The following is an 18,154-nucleotide window of genomic DNA, read 5'->3' on the forward strand; positions in this document are numbered from 1 at the left end:
TCTCCCCCAACTTTCATGTCACACCAATTTGTCCCCATTAATTTGGCTGGGGCACCTTTTCTTCAGATGTCATGTCCCCCCCAACATTTTCAGCAAAGTTACTCCACTGATTGCCCTTACTTTGATGCCGGATCCAGATCTTATCAAGTTTGCCTTTAATCCTCTATCATTTTGACTGGAAATCCTGCCAATTTATCGCACACATAGCAAAACAGAGCCTCACACCAGTCCATATCCTACCAGACACATGACCGGGGAGAGCTGGCATGAACAAATCTGAAGTCAAGTGACGAGAGTGGCACACGTATGTAATTAATGGTCAGACTTCATCTTGCTTTGTGTAAGAGCGCCAACCAAAGTGTAACAAACGGGGGTTGAGAAAAAAGTTCAATAGACATCACAACACCACTTCATGCCACACACGACTGGACTTCCACAAAACCAAGAAAGAGCAACTTTCATCAACAGCTACTGATGAAAAGGAAACACAATCACCTTCCTAAAAACCCATTACGATGATTGCTTTCGTGGCCTGGGCAAATTCAGGTCTACATTTGCTTTGGTCAATGGTTTAATTGGGGCGATCTCATTTCCTTGATGCTTGAACCACACAGTGTACGGCTGTCATGTGCTCTAATCTATACAGGATAATGGGCTGTGCGCCAACTTGAGCCATGCCACGCCTCCCAAGGGACATCATCGACACCCCTCTTATCTCATGTTATTCAGGACACTCTTCACTGAAAAGGGAGCCTTGACTGGCACACGCAGCCCTGCATCAACCAGCAAATGTCCTAAAGTGACCAACACTCAAAACCAAAACAGTTTGCAAATGCAGGGTCAGTATGAGGTGCAAACTATGCATACCACACTAAGTGCAGTAAAATTGCCACTGCGGCCCTTGTGAACTCTGTTTAACTTGTACCACACACCTAGGAAACGTCATGAATGAGGCGAGAGAAACAAGCATTCAGAATACTGACAGTTCTGGCCTTTTCTGCAGGCAAGGGAAAGGCACTGCCGAAGTGGTATTAACTGGCCATTGCTGGCAGCAGGTGCAAATATCTCTGCATCTAAAAGCAGTGCCTAGCAAATGCTTAATATTTATACACAAGCCAAAAACGGCTGGCTTTGCCAATGCTTGTTTTTAACAGGACTTCAGTGAAGGACATGCACAGTGCTTTCAAATTGAGTGGCTGAAGGCAGACCTGGTTAAGACATTTTATAACATTTTCTGGAGAGAAAAGGGAAATATGTAGGTTTTAAACCAGTATAAGCTAAAATTAATGCTATCCCTAGATTGAAGCACAATACTGTCCCTGCAAGGGAATACTGTCCTTAGGCCAACGGTGGTGTGTCGCCAAACTAAAAGGAAAGGAGGGAATGCTGTCCCTCCACTAAACTGTAAATAGTGCATGCTGTTAAAAAGCACCTTATATCCCCACAGTTAGGACCAATGTGGTATGCAGTAATAATGTCAGAACATTTCAGAAGGGAATTTCATAGAAGGCCTTTATTCACCCACACTGTAGTCCACACACAGACAATAAGATGAGAAATGGGTCTCTTTGCAAAAGAATTCAAAAGAAGCCCCTGGTTCTGAGGAAGATGGACTAACGCAGATGTCAGTGAAAGCAGTCGACCTCTTTTTTCTGATATCTTTTCATTAACGTTGGATACCGTTTTACACATTCTTCTACCGCCTTTTAGGTGTGTGCACTGTGCACATACCCTTCCACATGGTTGGACTTTTGGATGCACCCAGCCCACACAGTTTCTGAACACACTACAGTGCGGGTGAGCACAGGACTTTTATGATATGTCTCTTGCTTTTAACACATTTCACTTTTATGGTGACTATTCTGACAGATGAAATGAGCACAATACCCAGGGTGTATTGCATACTGAGAACAAATGCACATTTGAATTACTACTGCCAACATTTTTTAATCCATTTCCTTCCCCCTCTCCCCCTCCCTTCCTTATCTATGTCTTAGCTCTTGCACTATCTGAAAAGTCATCAGGTCGAGTATGATAGTTAATTTCACATCCTCACTGTTCATGGCCTGTAAGAATGTGGTTGTATTTTCCCTTGTTCCCTCCCTCGCCTTGAAGCGCTTTGAAACACATTGTGTATAGGCGCTATATAAATAAACTATCATATCATATTTGGTGGTCCATTTTATGTTCCCAAAATGCACTTTGTTTTTATGCAAAGCAGCCAGAATCCTATATTCAGGACAACCACCTAGCTCCGCTCTTGAGTCTCACCCACACCAGTGACAAACCACGGCCCTGCATACGAATGCTGGAGGAGTGGGGGGCTCCCCCTTGGTACATTTTGTCCATTTCCAGCACTGTAGCCAGAAGATGTTGCTGTGGCAAGCTACTAGCAACCCCCTCAATTCTCCACACATGCAAAGCACTGCTAGCGTGCCGGTAATAATAACGTTTGCAGGGCACCAGGTGGGGAAAGAGACAGCATGCCGTTACCAAGTCGGCCCTATAGGGTTACAAAACAAGTCCCTTGACGAGGCGTCTCTTTCTCAAACGTTTCAGTTACCAGGCACTCACTCCGTGCGAAACCTTCCCAGCACACACAACACGACCCCCAAATGCAACACCAGATGCTAGCACAGCTGCACCACAATTCAGGGGGAAGACAACGTCGGCTCCGTGGAGGGGGACGTCAACCCATTAGCATTGTCAATATCGCGAGAACACACTATAGATGCATTCGCCTGGCCCATGGTGTGGGTGTACTCGGTGACTGGTCGCCCCCAGGATTTGGTGCTTTAAGGGGCAACATCTGTACAGTGAAAGGGAACGTAGGCGCAGACTTCTCTTCGAAAAGGTCCTGGGGTTAAGTGCAATCAACTAAATGTTTACAGTGAGATAAGGCCAATTTATTTCTTCCTGGTTACCACTAGTAGAAATGTGTGGGCAATAACTTGTGGCACCGCTATGGTTACATGGGCTGCAAAGATGACTTACCAAAAGCAGCTTCTGTGTACCATAGATCCATCGATCTTGGAGTCTGCAACCTGTGCCTATCCTGGTGTTTTGGACTACAAAATACCACAGCATTACGCTGCCAGAGATTAATGGGAGCTGTAGTCCAAAACATCTGGAGATCCAAAATGTCCACCTATCTGCTGGATTCCTAAATTGCGCAGGGGCTGACATTTTGGACTAGGACACAGCACTGTGAAGTCAAACCAATGTCAGCTGTGAGCTAGAAAAACACCGTTGACACGGTTGAAAGAGTGGCAGAGGGAGAACTCCAAACTGACAGGAAGAGGCAGAAACGTACTAAGGACCCGAGCAACTTCGGAGAGGACAGCACGTGAAAGGAGCAGCCTCTGATCAGTGAGCGACCAGGCATGCCCATTGGACGACAGACCTGCCACTCCGTTACAAGGCGGGAGCATGCAAATCAAAAAGGTATCATTAGTTGCATTGTCATTTAGCTCAGGTGCTGGATTCTTCGCGGCAGGCAACGATAAAAAAAAAATGAAATCCCTTCCTCAGCATAGGCGCCCAGGAATGACGACTGCCACCGCCCCCACATATATCGTCCTTGGGTGGTGGGGGGCGTGCTATTGCAGCGCTGCCAAAAACGGGGACCGTCCCCTACAGCTGCAACCAGAAGGTCCGCACATGAAACATGTTCAAGCGGCCGAAATGCTTAAACCCATTAGTGTAATGTCATTATTTGCCCGCGTGCAGCAGCAGAAGCAGGGGCTCCTGGAGGAAGCGCTGACCTATTTCTGGCTGCAGATAAGCGAAGATGTTAACAGATGTTAATCTCCCAATCTGGTGGCCCTGTAAACACTCCAGAGGGGGCGCCACAGAGACCCAAGGAACCCCCCCTCCCGCCCCCCATCTCGCCCAAGGTCCAACCGTGTCCACGTCACGGCCGAGGTCTTGCCAAATGTGAAATAGTACTAATCAAAGAAATAATGACACAGCCGCCATGGCGAGAGCATGATGGCACAGACGCCCCTCCCCCCGCCCCTCGGCGGCGATGATTTGTTCTGCCTCTGCTCACACGGGTTGCTATTTGCATTTCAAATTCCACAGGTTACTCCAGGGGCCTTTTCAGCGCACTTAAGCAACACACAGGGGCGGTCATGTGCACAAAAGGACGGGGACAAGAGCGATTTGGGGGGGGGGGGGGGGGGCGGGGGTAGTGTTCGCGCCCACACGCCCATGCAAAGTTTCTGTCACCAAATACAGAAAGTCAATAAGTTCCCCCAAAAAAGGGGAGGGGGTCATGAAAAAGGGCACTAGTCCATAAGGCAGAACTCGCAGCCTCCTCCATCACGAGGGCTACGCCAGTGCTGTGGGGGCTTGCGTTTCATTCTCCGCCAACACCCACCGCGCAGGGCGGCAGTAACGACAATCCAGTGCTCCGTTAGCCTCCAAAACAAAGTTTCCTCAACATTCTGGGGTCCCACCATTTGCAAGCCATCGACACCCGGCGACCTCGGTGGGTGGGGGGAGTGGGGTGGTCTGCTGACACGCCTTGGTGGTAAGCTTGGAGCAGGAGCAGCCTGGGGAGGAAGCGGGCACTGTCAATCCAGGCAGGCCCTCCCTCCCGCGCCCGTCACACAAACACATGCATAAAGAGCCCCGAGTTCCCTGCCAGCGCTGGCATTGTTCGCAGTTCGCGGGCTCCGGCTGGCCCGCATTACACCAACCAGCAATGCCCACAAGGCGCCCAGATATGCAAGAACCACGATCACAACTCGGAATTAATGGGTGGCACCTGGCACCGTCTCAGAGAAGCAAACGACACACCACACGTCGCAGCCAAGGCATCCCACCAACACGAAGAGGGTGCGAGGACAGAAAAAAAACAGCGTAAAGTTCCATCTCGGTGCCAGAGTAGCGAACCTGGGCGGGCAGAGGGTGCGCGTTTTACCCACGCCGAAAACCCCCAACCCCCGCGGGGACTTACCTCCAATCTAGGTGATGAGCTTTAATGGGAAAGGACGCAACGGGGAGAACCTGAAGGTGAACCCATGCGCTGAATGCAATAAGGAAAGCATTGCACATGACTGCCCGGATGCTCCATTCCCACGGAGTGGGGGTGGTATGACCAATCCCTGGGGTCACTCTCAATTCGGGGCACTTCCACCCACGCAAAACTTTCATCAACGCTTCTGTCGAAATAGTAGGTTGTGCTCCTAGCAAATGGGGGCCGGAATGCGACCGAAAATGGGCAAAATAGCCGTGTCCAGTGCGCATGTCCCCCCTCGCCGCCGAAGTGGTTTGGCCCACATTAGATGCACACAGTATCTACTATTGTCTCATCAGCACAAAGTTCTGTACAATGCGGGAAACTAGTGTGCAGGCTTCACAGCGAGTCACAATTAGTCCATAAATGGAACCGAATCCATTCCAGAGGGGGGGCATCCATCTTAAACGGGAGTCTGGTTGCTGGCTGTTGCCGGCAGAGGTGCGCAGAGGCGTTGATAGATTCTAGAAGTTCAGTATTTAGAAACAAAACCACCAGCCAATCGCCACGCCGACACCCAAGAGCAAATTGACACTTTCGGTGGGTTTTTGGAACACGGAGAGGCTAAAGGCGCCCACCTCAATATACACGATCAGACAACCCCGATCCTTCCACGACACAGTGATACTAAGTTCCCAAACAACACCCGAAAGAGCTCCCGGTCGATGTCCATTCTTGACAGATCAGAAACGTATCAAAGGGAAACCCTTAGGTCAGTCTTTATTCGTCATTTAGTAAACCACGCATTTTGCTCGAAAACCAAGACTGGAATGTGGGGACTAGTGTCTTGTATCCTTCACCTCCATTCTGAAAAGTTGCCCTCTGCGGGCTCGCTGGACTGGGTTGGCTCCCGATGCCCCGCAGCCCCAGTTCCCTCGGACACACCAGGCTGAAGGTTAAACATAGACGCCATTTACCTTACACTGTAGCGCTCCGCCGCCGACAATAATGGCCCTCCAAGAATCACCAGGGGAGACTTCTCGGTGCTGTGTCCACCCCGTGAAGCCGGGTCTCGCACCACATCCCTGGGAAACGATGCAATCCAAAAAAAAAGCCGTACTCCTGCGTTCCGGGTGTGCGCTCCCTTCGGTGCCAGCCCCCCCCCCCTCACGACCGTGCCTTTGTTAAAGTTAGCAGCCCCGCTTCCCCATTCGCTCCCTGTGTCACGGCGCACGGCTAGGCTAGGAGTGAGGGCGAGAGCTCCCCCTGCCTCCCCGCAGATCGGGCCCGGCTCAGTGCGGCGCAGCCCCTCCTCCCCCTCCTTCTCTTCTTCTTCTGCCGTGCACTTCCAACTGAAAACACAGCAACAGCTGCCTGCTTCCTCCTCCCTCCCCCGGCACGGCACGGCAGCCAGGTACATCCCCTGCAGGAGGCGAGCATAATGACACAATGCGAGCTGTGCAAGACACCCACGGATGTCTGGGCATGCCACACGCCCAAACGCGCCCTATTTTTAGCCACCCCAATATGTTGCCTGCTTTTCTTTCTTCACAATGTCACGATTTGCCATTTTATTCACGGACAATTGCGTCAATTGCCGATGCGCACAGGCACAACGGAGTCAGCCAGGATTCTAATCTCGGCTTCTCAAATTTGAGCAGCACGTTGTGTGAGCCTGGGAAGCCACTTTAGCGCTTTGTGCGCGAGTTCAGTTCACGTCAAAACATCTGGCGGTGCCTAGAAAGACGTCATAGCCGTGTGCCAATTGCAAATCTCTGCGGCGTTCCTTCCGGTGCCATCAGACGTTGTGAATGTGTGTGAGTACACCCGGGCCCACCCGGATGGGAGGCCCGGGGCCGTAAGCTGGGAGGTGGGGGGTTTGTGCTAAGTCCGGTGGGGCAGTGCCTTTTGGCGCTGCCCCACTTAGCATGCACATGGTGGGGTCGGGCTGCTGGGTCCCTTTACAATGGGAACCCAGACAGCGCGTCTCCAAGACAGGAGGGTGAGGTGAGAGGGGCAGGTGACAACCGGCAGTCGCTGCCCCCTGTCACCTCGCCCTCCATACTTCAAAGACCCCCCTTCCCATCCTGCGGATGCTGAGCGGGGGCCTTTTGAAGTTCAAAGAAGGGGCCGCCTTGCCCCCAGGCCGAATTTTGCCTTTATCTGGCGGGGGCAAGGTGGCCCTTCTCATGCTTCCTCCCCGTCAGCCACGAACAGCAGCAGGACGGCTGCAGGGAGACTGGAAGCAGGACGACACGAAGCACCGAACGAAGTAGCTCAGCAGACGTTTCTTTGCAGCAGAGGACACAATTGGGATCCGTCATCATAATACTGGCATCAAAGGGATCATGCGGTGCGCGCGTCGGCTCAGCCACGCAGGCATCATCAAAGCAGGCGAAGAACACTGCTGACGGAGGAAATAGGGAAAATTACTGCCATATCTAAGATTGGCAGGCCGATTTCCAGTGACCAGGCAGCGCTCTAGTAAAAGTTTCCAAAGGAGACGGGAGAAGAGATCGGCCGAGTGCGGCGCATTAACAGCTGGCATTCCTGACTTTGGCACTGGGTTTCTATGCATGCAGCAGTCACATTGCAGTGTCGTCATCATTCAGCATACTAATAGCAGTAAGGAGGCATTTGGCCCTTGTGTCTGCATGGAAAAGTGCTCTGGAAAGTCCGTTTTGGCAAAGCTGGAATTTAAGATCACAGGAAGGCCAGGTCTGGTGAAGATTGCTGCTGCCCAGTGTGAGGCACTCCGAGGGCACAACCGGTCACACGCATGACACGGACCGCAGCCGAGGCATCTCCCGCTGGACGGTAATCACTTTACATACACGGAAGCGAGCGGTAGGGCGGAATTCTCACCAGCCCCTCCAGCACCACTGAAAGCCTGCCAGCAGCGCAGGACAACCCACAGGGAACGCTGCTCGAACAGTTATAGAATCGGGCAGCCCGCGGACAGAGCAGAAGCTATAATGGCACCTGGTTGGAAGCAGGTCGACGCAGAGCACCCTCGAGGGGTCGGGGGGAGAGGAGCTGCATGGACAAATCCTCTTTACCTTAAGCAGGCCACACCATCACAGGGCAAGCACACAGGGGAGCAACCGGGGCCATTTTCTTTCACAAACCACGGTACCGGCAGGCGTTAATGAGAACCCCTACAGTGCGCAACGCTGCGAGAGCCGCAAATCTGTGTAAGCAGGAAGATACAGAGCAAGAAACTTACCTAACAGGTAACTGAAAGGAGAATAAAAGGTGCCATACAGCATTTTTGGCGCACACAGGAGCAAGGCACGCCGAGTGGGCAACACATGAACCACCTATTACAAACCAGCACACAGAGGCCCAAAGAGGAAAGGGATGGCTGACGCTTTATCCCTAAAAGAAACACTACTCCTGGAATGGACCAAAGCAGCAGAAGCTGTCCATGGCATGGATCTGGTGCAGGAAAGAATGGCGGAGCTCGCATCAACCAGTTTCAATGCTGACAACGCAGGCGCACTAGGTGATGAAGATGTCGGCGATGATGAGCCAGCAGGAATGGAGCAGCCGACCAGGAAGAAGCAGCGCCTCGATGTCCGCAGCATGCCCGCCTCTTCAGAAACCCACCCGACACCAAAAGAAAAGCAAAATCAGGTACTGTGAAAAGCAATGTTTTGGGGCCAATGCTAGAACAATTTTTAAAATGGCACAAGGATGGGGGTGCTGTAAGAAAGAAGAGACACAGGGATGACTCGAGCAGCTCCAACAGCAAGAGTGACAGCACGGATACAGAGTCTGATTCTGGGGGCGAGGATGTCCAGGGCCACCTTAAAGCGTGGGTTGGGCCTAGCAATGATGTTGTGTCCCCAAGCCCAGAAATGACTAAATATGGGAGGCGCACAGCCGGCAAAAGCGTGAATAGAAGTTTAAAAAAGACTATTGCATGGCACATTGAGCGCAAAAGTAAGAGAAAGATTTGGAAGAAGCCATTTATTGATATGTTTTGCCTATTGGAATAAGAAGAATTAGGTTTCGGTATTTCAAAAAAAGATAAGAAAGAAGAAGAGAAAGATAGGGCGAAGAGGCCTACTTTGGAAAAGAATATCCAGAAATGGGAGGCCTCTTTTCAAATCCTGTCAACAATCATTTTAGAAAAATTCCCAGAAGAGGGCACTGCACTGATTGCCTATCACCACAGAATTTTGGAGATTCACAATACCTTTTGGGGGGGAATCATGGCTGAACTACGATAGAGAGTTCAGGAAGGAGATGCAGAAATTCCCTGATCTGGGCTGGGAGGAGGAAGAGCCCAAACTGTATATTTTCCATGTATTAAATGAAATCTCGGCTAGGAGCGCTCAGAGAAATAAAGAACATGAGCATCAGTATAACAGAAGAGGTAGAAATAGGCAGCATAACCAGCGCAGGCACCAGCAAGACAGTGCACAGGCCAACAAAAACAAACCCCCTGTTTCGAAGATCGCCCCCAGGGGGGCAAAACCAAGGGCAGTTGGCCAACCGCAGCACCGGTGGGGCCAAAGGGAGCACCCCGGGGACCTGCTTGTATTTCAATAGAGGGTCCTGCAACAAGGGCTCTGAGTGCAGATACAAGCACCTATGCAGCACATTCAATGGAGGCCACAGCAGCAACAACTGCACAAAAGCCTCTCCCTCCAGGCCCAGCCCAAAAGTCTGAGGGTAAAACATGTACTAGTAATAAAATGGGAGCCTCACCAACAGAAATTGACCAACTAATAAAAATGTTAGAGAACTAGCCTGACCCTGCAGCTAGATAATTCTTGGGTCAGGGCTTCAAAGATGAGTTTCAGATCCCATTCAAGGGCCAGGGATCTCCCACTATACCCAAAACCAAAAATCTGCTTCTTCCCCAGCCAACATAATAAGAGAATAAAGTGGTAAAGAGCCAAACCTAGGGAGGATTGAGGGTCCCTTCCAACTCCCTCCTTTCATTGAGTTTTTATGCTTCCCCCTGGCCATTGTGCCCAAAAAACAGCAGGTGGAGTTTAGGACGATCCACCATTTATCTCACTCACCCGGAATCTCTTTCAATGTTGGCATCCTTGCCACTGAGGCTACTGTCTCTTACAGCGGCATGCAGGATGCGGTTGACCTAGTAAAACTGTCAGGTAGACACGCTCTCATGGCGAAAGCCGACACTAGGTCAGCATTCAGGCTGCCGCCTGTGCACAAGAACACCTTCCAGTGGCCGCGTTTCCATTTTTTGACAACATATTCTGTTTTGATAAACGCCCCCCCCCCCCTCCCCCAATGGGCTGCGCCATCGCATGTGCCTACTTTGAACAGTTCAGTTCTTTCCTACAAAGGGTACTCCAACAGGCCACGCCTAGAGCCAGAACGGTACACTATCTAGATGATTTCTTCTTCACTGGCCCAGCAGGGTCTCCCATAGGCAGCGCATCCATTAAGTTACTCAGTGAAACCAGGCAGGCATTAGGGGTTCCACTGGCGCCTGAGAAGACGGTAGGACCCTCCACCACCCTGCCATTCTTAGGCATAGAGATTGACTCTTCCAAGAGGGAATGCTGCCTACCCATAGACAAAATAGAGGACCTTCTAAAGACAATAAGGTTGATGACAGGCAGGGAATAGGCGACGCTGCGGGAAATACAGTCCCTTGCTGGGAAGCTCAATTTTGCTACCAGAATCATGTTCCTAGGCCGGATCTTTAACAAGAACGTGGAACTAAAAATGAGGGTGGGTTACTAAGCCACACCACCACATCAGATTGGGCAAAGAAATAACACTAGACATGGCCATATGGGAATCATTTCTTAACAATTTTAATGGCCAGGTGATATGGCGCAAAACCATGAATGGAGCAGACAAAAGGTCGTTGTTCACAGATGCGGCTGGCAGCAAATGATTTGGGGTATGTTTTGGTAACAAGTGGTGCGCTGAGCACTGGCCTCCCTGCTGGCAGAGGGGGGGCTGGTTCAGGAACATCACACTGCTAGAGATATTCCCCATAATGGATGGCACTCTATTTAAGGGGGGACTTGTTGGCCAGCACAGAATTGGTCACACGGTCAGACAACATGGCGGTTGTACACATGTTAAACAAGGGTGCTGCCTCCTGCCCTCTGGTGCTAAAAGTGTTGAGAGAAATGACAAAAAGCCACCCTGGAAAATAACATGGTAATAATTGGGCGGCACATTGCAGGCAAAGATAATAAGGCCGCTGACGCTCTGTCCCGTTTTTCAGTTCTCCACTTGCAAGGCACTAAACCCACAGGCAGAAGCCAGGAGGACAGCAGTTCCAGAAGAGGTTTGGGCCACCATGGACACATCCAAGGCAACCCCCGCCAGCCAGCCGGTCACAGCTCTCCCATCTGGCAGCAGTTTCATATTACACTAGATTAGCGGTGGCACCCGACCCCACCCACGGCGCACTAACCAGATATGCTCTCAACGGTTGGTCCAAAATGGAAGGGGTCAAGACAGACACCAGGCGCCCCCTGAATTTTGCTAAATTACAAAATTCTGCTAGACACCCTCCCTGCAGTATGCAACAATGCCTACGAGAGCTCTCTATTTAGAGCTGCCTTCACACTCAACTACTCTGGGGCGTTCAGGATCGGCGAGATAGCCTTCAAAAACACAGGATCAGAGGTAGGGCTGTGAAACTGTGTAGGCCCAAAACTGACCAATTAGGAAAAGGGAGGATAATCAACCTGTACCGCATTGAGGAAACAGAATATTGCCCTATCTGCAGCACCAGGGCCTTCACGAACAAGCGCCCCAGCCGGGGGGGGGGGGCAATTATTCACACACAAAATTGGGTCTGCCCTCAGTAGATTCCAGGTGAGGTCTGTCCTCAGGAAGACTATAATAGCTATAGGATGGAATCCTACTGAGTTTGGATCCCACTCCTTCAGGAAAGGAGCAGCCACTTCAGCCTGGATGGGGGGGTTGCAAGAGAAAGCCATAAAAGGGAGTGGGGGTTGGAATCGGGGGCTTACAAAAGATACATCAGGAAATACTTGATTTAATATTATCTGCCTCCCTCCCCCCCCCTGATTATCTCCTCATCATCCACCCATTTCGGGGGCAATGACTTGCCTCAGCTGGGCAGGACGTTTTTTCTGGCTCAAATCGGCACCTCCCTCAGATCCCTGGCACGCATGCTAAGACTTCGAACAGAAGTGAAGAGGTCAGAAATCATCCCTCGCCAACAGTGGCATGAGGCAGAGTGCAGCAAAGCCATGGAGATTTCTAAGCGCAAACTGAACAAAGCCGTGGCCAATTTCTGCCTTTTTTATCAGGCCTCAAATTTATTAAACATGGGATCTCGGTACACAACCAGGCCATGTTCTGCAATGACAGGGTTCACCTGTCCATTGAAGGTATGGACATTTCACCAGGAATATTTTCTGGTCCCTGGCAGCCAGAGGCTGTACTTAATTCATAAGCTCTTATTTTGGGGGGACCTGGGAGACGCCGGTCAGCATCCCCTCAGGGTGGCGGCGGGGATCAGCCTCGAGCGGGCCCCTAATTGGGATTAGGGCCCCCCGCTCACCTGTTCCCTCTGTCCCCAAAATATAGTATTGTTATCCTTATGTGATGTTATGGCTGGTTTTTCTTTTGCACCATGGCTTGTACTAAAATAAAGCTTGTGGCCAAAGTTTTTTCCACCTCACATCATGGTCGTCAGTCTCCTCATTTCTGCAACTGACATTCCGTATTGCCTGTCTTGTCACACTTGTCATCCATCCGTGTCACCCGCATGCCACTCCCCAGCACAAAAACACTTCCAGGCTTATACACCCGGGCCCACCCGGATGGGAGGCCCGGGGCCGTAAGCTGGGAGGTGGGGGGTTTGTGCTAAGTCCGGTGGGGCAGTGCCTTTTGGCGCTGCCCCACTTAGCATGCACATGGTGGGGTCGGGCTGCTGGGTCCCTTTACAATGGGAACCCAGACAGCGCGTCTCCAAGACAGGAGGGTGAGGTGAGAGGGGCAGGTGACAACCGGCAGTCGCTGCCCCCTGTCACCTCGCCCTCCATACTTCAAAGACCCCCCTTCCCATCCTGCGGATGCTGAGCGGGGGCCTTTTGAAGTTCAAAGAAGGGGCCGCCTTGCCCCCAGGCCGAATTTTGCCTTTATCTGGCGGGGGCAAGGTGGCCCTTCTCATGCTTCCTCCCCGTCAGCCACGAACAGCAGCAGGACGGCTGCAGGTCTAAAAAACCATCCCTCCCACCCTACAAATAACCGTAAGGAAAAGCTATAGCGAGGGCCAGGTAGAAAATGGAACACAATCATAGCATCAGGGGAGGCTAAAACGCCTCACTTCAAAAAATAATCATAAAAATTAAACTCCAAGAAGGGCCTTCTTAAAATACCGGGGGGTCTTTTTGTCTATTAGTTAATATTCCAGGAAAATACAGTTATAGAAGACCCAGGCGCTCAGAATCCACCAGAGAACATCAATACAGATGGGAGCCCTAGGGGTATAACAAAAGTGAAAAGGAGAGAGGAACTTGAGCAGAAACATGTACTAGTAAGCCTCAAGTATCCACCTCCATGCATGCAGAAGGGGGGGTCTCACCACAAGTGGATCAGGAGCAGGGTAAGTTCCTAGTAAGGCTCCGGAACCCACCCCCTCACAATTTTGTTTATGCAAGATAAGCGCACTGGGGTACGCAAGTGGATCGTGGGCGGGGGAAGTTCCCAGCTAAGCCCTTAGAACCCACCCCAGCAGCAAATTAGTACAACACAAGCACTGAAGGGGTCTCACAACACAAGTGGATCGGGAGCAAGGAACATTCTAGTAAGGCTCTCCTTTTGAACCCATTCCAGCTGTAAAAACAGGCAGCCTTAAGCGCTGAGGGGGTCTCACAACGCAAGTGGATCAGGAGCAGGGTAAAAACCCAGTAAGGCTCTTTGAACCCACCCCGGCTGTAAAAACAAGCAGCTTCAAGCGCTGAGGGGGTTTCATAATGCAAGTGGATCGGGAGCTGGGTAAAAACCCAGTAAGGCTCTTTGAACCCACCCCTGCTGTAAAAACAAGCAGCGCTAAGCGCTGAGGGGGTCTCACAAGGCAAGTGGATCGGGAGCAGGGTAAAAACCTAGTAAGGCTCTTTGAACCCACCCCGGCTGTAAAAACAAGCAGCTTCAAGTGCTGAGGGGGTTTCATAATGCAAGTGGATCGGGAGCTGGGTAAAAACCCAGTAAGGCTCTTTGAACCCACCCCTGCTGTTAAAAACAAGCAGCGCTAAGCGCTGAGGGGGTCTCACAAGGCAAGTGGATCGGGAGCAGGGTAAAAACCTAGTAAGGCTCCTTGAACCCACCCCGGCTGTAAAAACAAGCAGCTTTAAGCGCTGAGGGGTCTCACAATGCAAGTGGATTGGGAGCAGGGAAAAAACCCAGTAAGGCTCTTTAAACCCACCCCGGCTGTAAAAACAAGCAGCTTTAAGCGCTGAGGGGTCTCACAATGCAAGTGGATTGGGAGCAGGGAAAAAACCCAGTAAGGCTCGTTAAACCCACCCCGGCTGTAAAACAAGCAGCCTAATGCGCAGAAGGGGTCTCGTAGCACAAGTGGATCTGGAGCAGGGAAGACCCTAGTAAGGCTCCTAGAACCCACCCCCGAGGAAACAACTAGCCCGCAAACGGAGCGTGGGGGCTTCAAAAACTCAAGTGGATCATGTGTGGAGAAAGTGCCAAATTCATCTCCAAAGAGTGGACCAAGAGGCTAAAACGCCTCCATCCGTGGAAAAGTACAAAACACATGACCAAAAAATCAAAATGGCTCCAAGAACACATCCCGCGGAGGATAAGGTGAATGGCTTCACAATGCGGGGTTTTGTTTTATCAAGAAATACGGATCAAGAGCCATAACTTCAGCGAAAATCACCCTGTGAGCAAGAGAGGGCGCAAGTGCTAAACCTGGTCAGGTTGGACATCAGTAAAAGGCACACAAGCGCACACCTACCCACCTCACTTGGAAAGGACAAGAGAAAGCAGGATGAACCTGCTCCAAAGACAAGCAATTATGAACATGTCACAGCTCACACGCTGTGGCCAAACAATTGTCACAAGCTTTCATATGAATGGCGGCGGGGATCAGCCTCGAGCGGGCCCCTAATTGGGATTAGGGCCCCCCGCTCACCTGTTCCCTCTGTCCCCAAAATATAGTATTGTTATCCTTATGTGATGTTATGGCTGGTTTTTCTTTTGCACCATGGCTTGTACTAAAATAAAGCTTGTGGCCAAAGTTTTTTCCACCTCACATCATGGTCGTCAGTCTCCTCATTTCTGCAACTGACATTCCGTATTGCCTGTCTTGTCACACTTGTCATCCATCCGTGTCACCCGCATGCCACTCCCCAGCACAAAAACACTTCCAGGCTTATTATACTGCACATTCCTGTAAGCGTGCTGACTGATGGGGAGCAAGCAGGCCGCCTCGCCTTCTGGCGGCTTTCTCGTTCGCCGAAGCAACGGAGGGGGCATACAGGGGGCGGGAAGCAACGCGGAAGTGGTCCGGCAGTAAGACGCTAGCAGAGACTCTGTGGTGGGCAGGTCGCGATTCCTTTCCTTAAAGGGTGGGCAGAGTGGAAAGCCCAACTCACAAATCACTCGGGTTATTGACCCAGTGGGGTTTACTCTTGAATTCATTCACACAGCGTCGGTGACCTGGACATTCCTGAAGCCTACAACTGGCTGTCATTGGCCATGGTGAGATTTCCAGCTGTCCAGTTAGTTACAAATGATTGCCACTGGATCCAGTTCCTGACATATGGTTCTTTTTTGTCACCTTTTGAAGTACTATGAAGAAATATCACTTTGCACTTGGAAACTAGTCCCTTGATGTCCACGAGGCTGGAATCTATTTTTTGGTCGGGCAAATAACGTCCCAAGTCCAAAATCCCATATGATGTGACTGGATCCTGTCTCTGCACACATTCCAAGTGGTCAGGAGGAATTGCCACGGAAGAAGTCACAAAGGGGACCCGGGGAGCACACGGGGTGCGTCGCCCCCTAGTTGTACTTATGTGCTGCCAGTGAGCCGCGCCGGGGACAGAGTGTCCCCCCCATGGCTATTTAAGGGGGGACCGGTGAAGGTTCGAGAACAGTCAGCGGTTGATGACAAACGTGTTGCCCAGAGTATGACACATACTGGGCTTGGGGAAGTAGGAATAGCTCTACGGGCCAGGAACTTGCGGAGGAGGAAGGCAGGCTCCAGGAGCGCAGTGCAGCTAGGGGAGAGAAGAGGCGTGGGGACCCATAGTTTGTGGGGCCTGGTGAGGCATGTCAGCGGTGACAGCAGGTAAGGGAAGAGGGGTGGGCACAAGCGTTGTCTTGTTCCAGGTTAGTGCATGGTTCTATGTCATATCATCGACAGGTGTTTTTCTGAATAATTTCTGCTGAAAAAATGTATTGAAATTTATTATTTTATTTTTGGAGGGGCTCCCTCCCCAAAACCCCTACACCACCTATGTTTTACAGTTGCCGACCCCCCCCCCCCATCTGTTGGGGGCCTGCTCTGGGTCACCGGGCAGGCCCCATACTCATGTCGGGAGCACCCAATGGGGTTCCGTTCGGGCGGCGCTCACGCCGCTTTTCTGGGTGGGGGTCATCCCACCCGCTCCGGATCACCGGAGCTCCACACGTGGCCGGGGGCACCCGGCGCACCGCGCCCCCGGCTCTGGGGGTACCCAGGCCGGGGTCGCATCATTAGCCATGGTCACATGGCGTTGGGGTCACCCAGGGACGGCGTTGCTCGGCAGGGGCACCGTCCTCGTGCTGGGCCCCGTCCATGGGCCCAGCGCATGCAGTGCAGCACCAACATGGTGCTTGAAGAACGACACTGGAGCCTGATGGTGGTTAGACTGACGAGCCGGAAGCGGCTCGTTTCTTTTATTATGTTGGTCACGTGGCTACTGCCACGTGACCCCTTACAACATCCTGGGAGCTCCCAGGAGGGGTACTACGCAACACCAACCCTTTATATGCCCTTTCCAACCCCCACCAAAAAAATATATATATATCGATATTTTTTTTGCAAAAATTCTTTGGAAAAACACCTGTCGAAAAAATGTGTGTCGATGATAGGACGTCGTACCCAGAGTAGAAGTAGTGTCCCCCCAAATTTGCTTAAGTCTGTCGGGGGTGGGGCAGGGGGACCCCGTGCAGGCGGCACATTCCTCCCTGGGTTGTTGTTCCCGGCAAGCCAGGTCAGTATCTGCCAGAACCAGGGTTAAGAAGGAGGCCCTATTTTTTTAAAATTAGTAGTTTGATTTAATACAAAACCTTTCCACTATACACAAACACACAAGTAAATATATCAAACAATTCATCATCACTACATTTTTAAAGATATAAAAACAGAGGAAAAAAATATATTATTTTACAAGCATTCATTAATACCACTTAACGATATCATGTTCAAATTGATATGTCCAACATTTTAAATACCTCTAAAATCATCCAATACAAATGAATGACTTTCAAAGTGCTATTTCCCACCATTATATCAGAGCACAGAATATTATCGCCCTCCAAGGAACAGAAATCTCCAGACTGTCTAAAATGGTACTGTTTGACATGTCAATGGCTTCACAGGAGAGTAGCAAATGCTCGGGCCTAGAAACACGTGTGTACAGGCGCGTTATACATGACTTATCATATCATTAACTGTCTCTTTGAGCCCATTATTTTTACATAACCGACACATCCTCTCATTCTCCTCCAACCGGATCCAGAGGTGGGGCCTATCTTTGGCTCCGCCGTTGCGTGTCACCCATAGGGCAGGGGGAGGAGGGCGGACAGGCTCGTCTGTTAGCTGCCTCCGGAGTCTGTCGGGTGCACTGTCGTGCTTAGGACGGTGCAGTGTTTTGGCCAGCAGGGTGGGTACAGGGGGAGGGGAGACTGCCAGGCTCAGCCAGCTCCTTTGGGTGGGAACTAGAAGTTCTTATTGTTTCGAGACTCACATTTATTATTATGTATTCACTTTTGATTCATTTTCTCTTATTCCTTATATTGCTGCCTTTAGGGAGGGGTTTTCCCTCCTCATAGTGGCTTTTGCAGTGGGTTTTCTAAGGGGGTCGGTTGAGACCCTGGAAGGTTGGGCTTTGGTACTATTGGGGACAGCGAGTGGGCTACCAGCTCAGTAGCGGGACGGGGGTCAGGTGGACACGTAGGTCCACGTGGAGGCCCTCATTTTATAAATGG

General features: G+C 51.1%; 1 protein-coding gene across 6 annotated transcripts in view; it reads right to left on the reverse strand.

The window, feature by feature from the left end:
- The window catches only part of ZNF516 (zinc finger protein 516), a 440,923-nt gene that overhangs the window by 321,085 nt on the left and 101,684 nt on the right, over nt 1-18,154 (reverse strand). The window contains exon 1 of one of the 6 annotated variants that reach the window (XM_069620742.1): nt 5,941-6,220. The exons of 4 other annotated variants lie outside the window; for them this stretch is intronic. The gene's annotated coding sequence lies outside the window, so the exon portion shown is untranslated. Of the gene's footprint in view, nt 1-4,963; nt 5,911-5,940; nt 6,221-18,154 lie in introns of those variants that run through there. One more of the 6 variants, XM_069620743.1, reaches the window with a different exon arrangement.

Source organism: Ambystoma mexicanum, chromosome 5q, assembly GCF_040938575.1.
Source record: "Ambystoma mexicanum isolate Mex_15411 chromosome 5q, UKY_AmexF1_1, whole genome shotgun sequence".
NCBI classification, from domain to species: Eukaryota; Metazoa; Chordata; class Amphibia; order Caudata; family Ambystomatidae; genus Ambystoma; species Ambystoma mexicanum.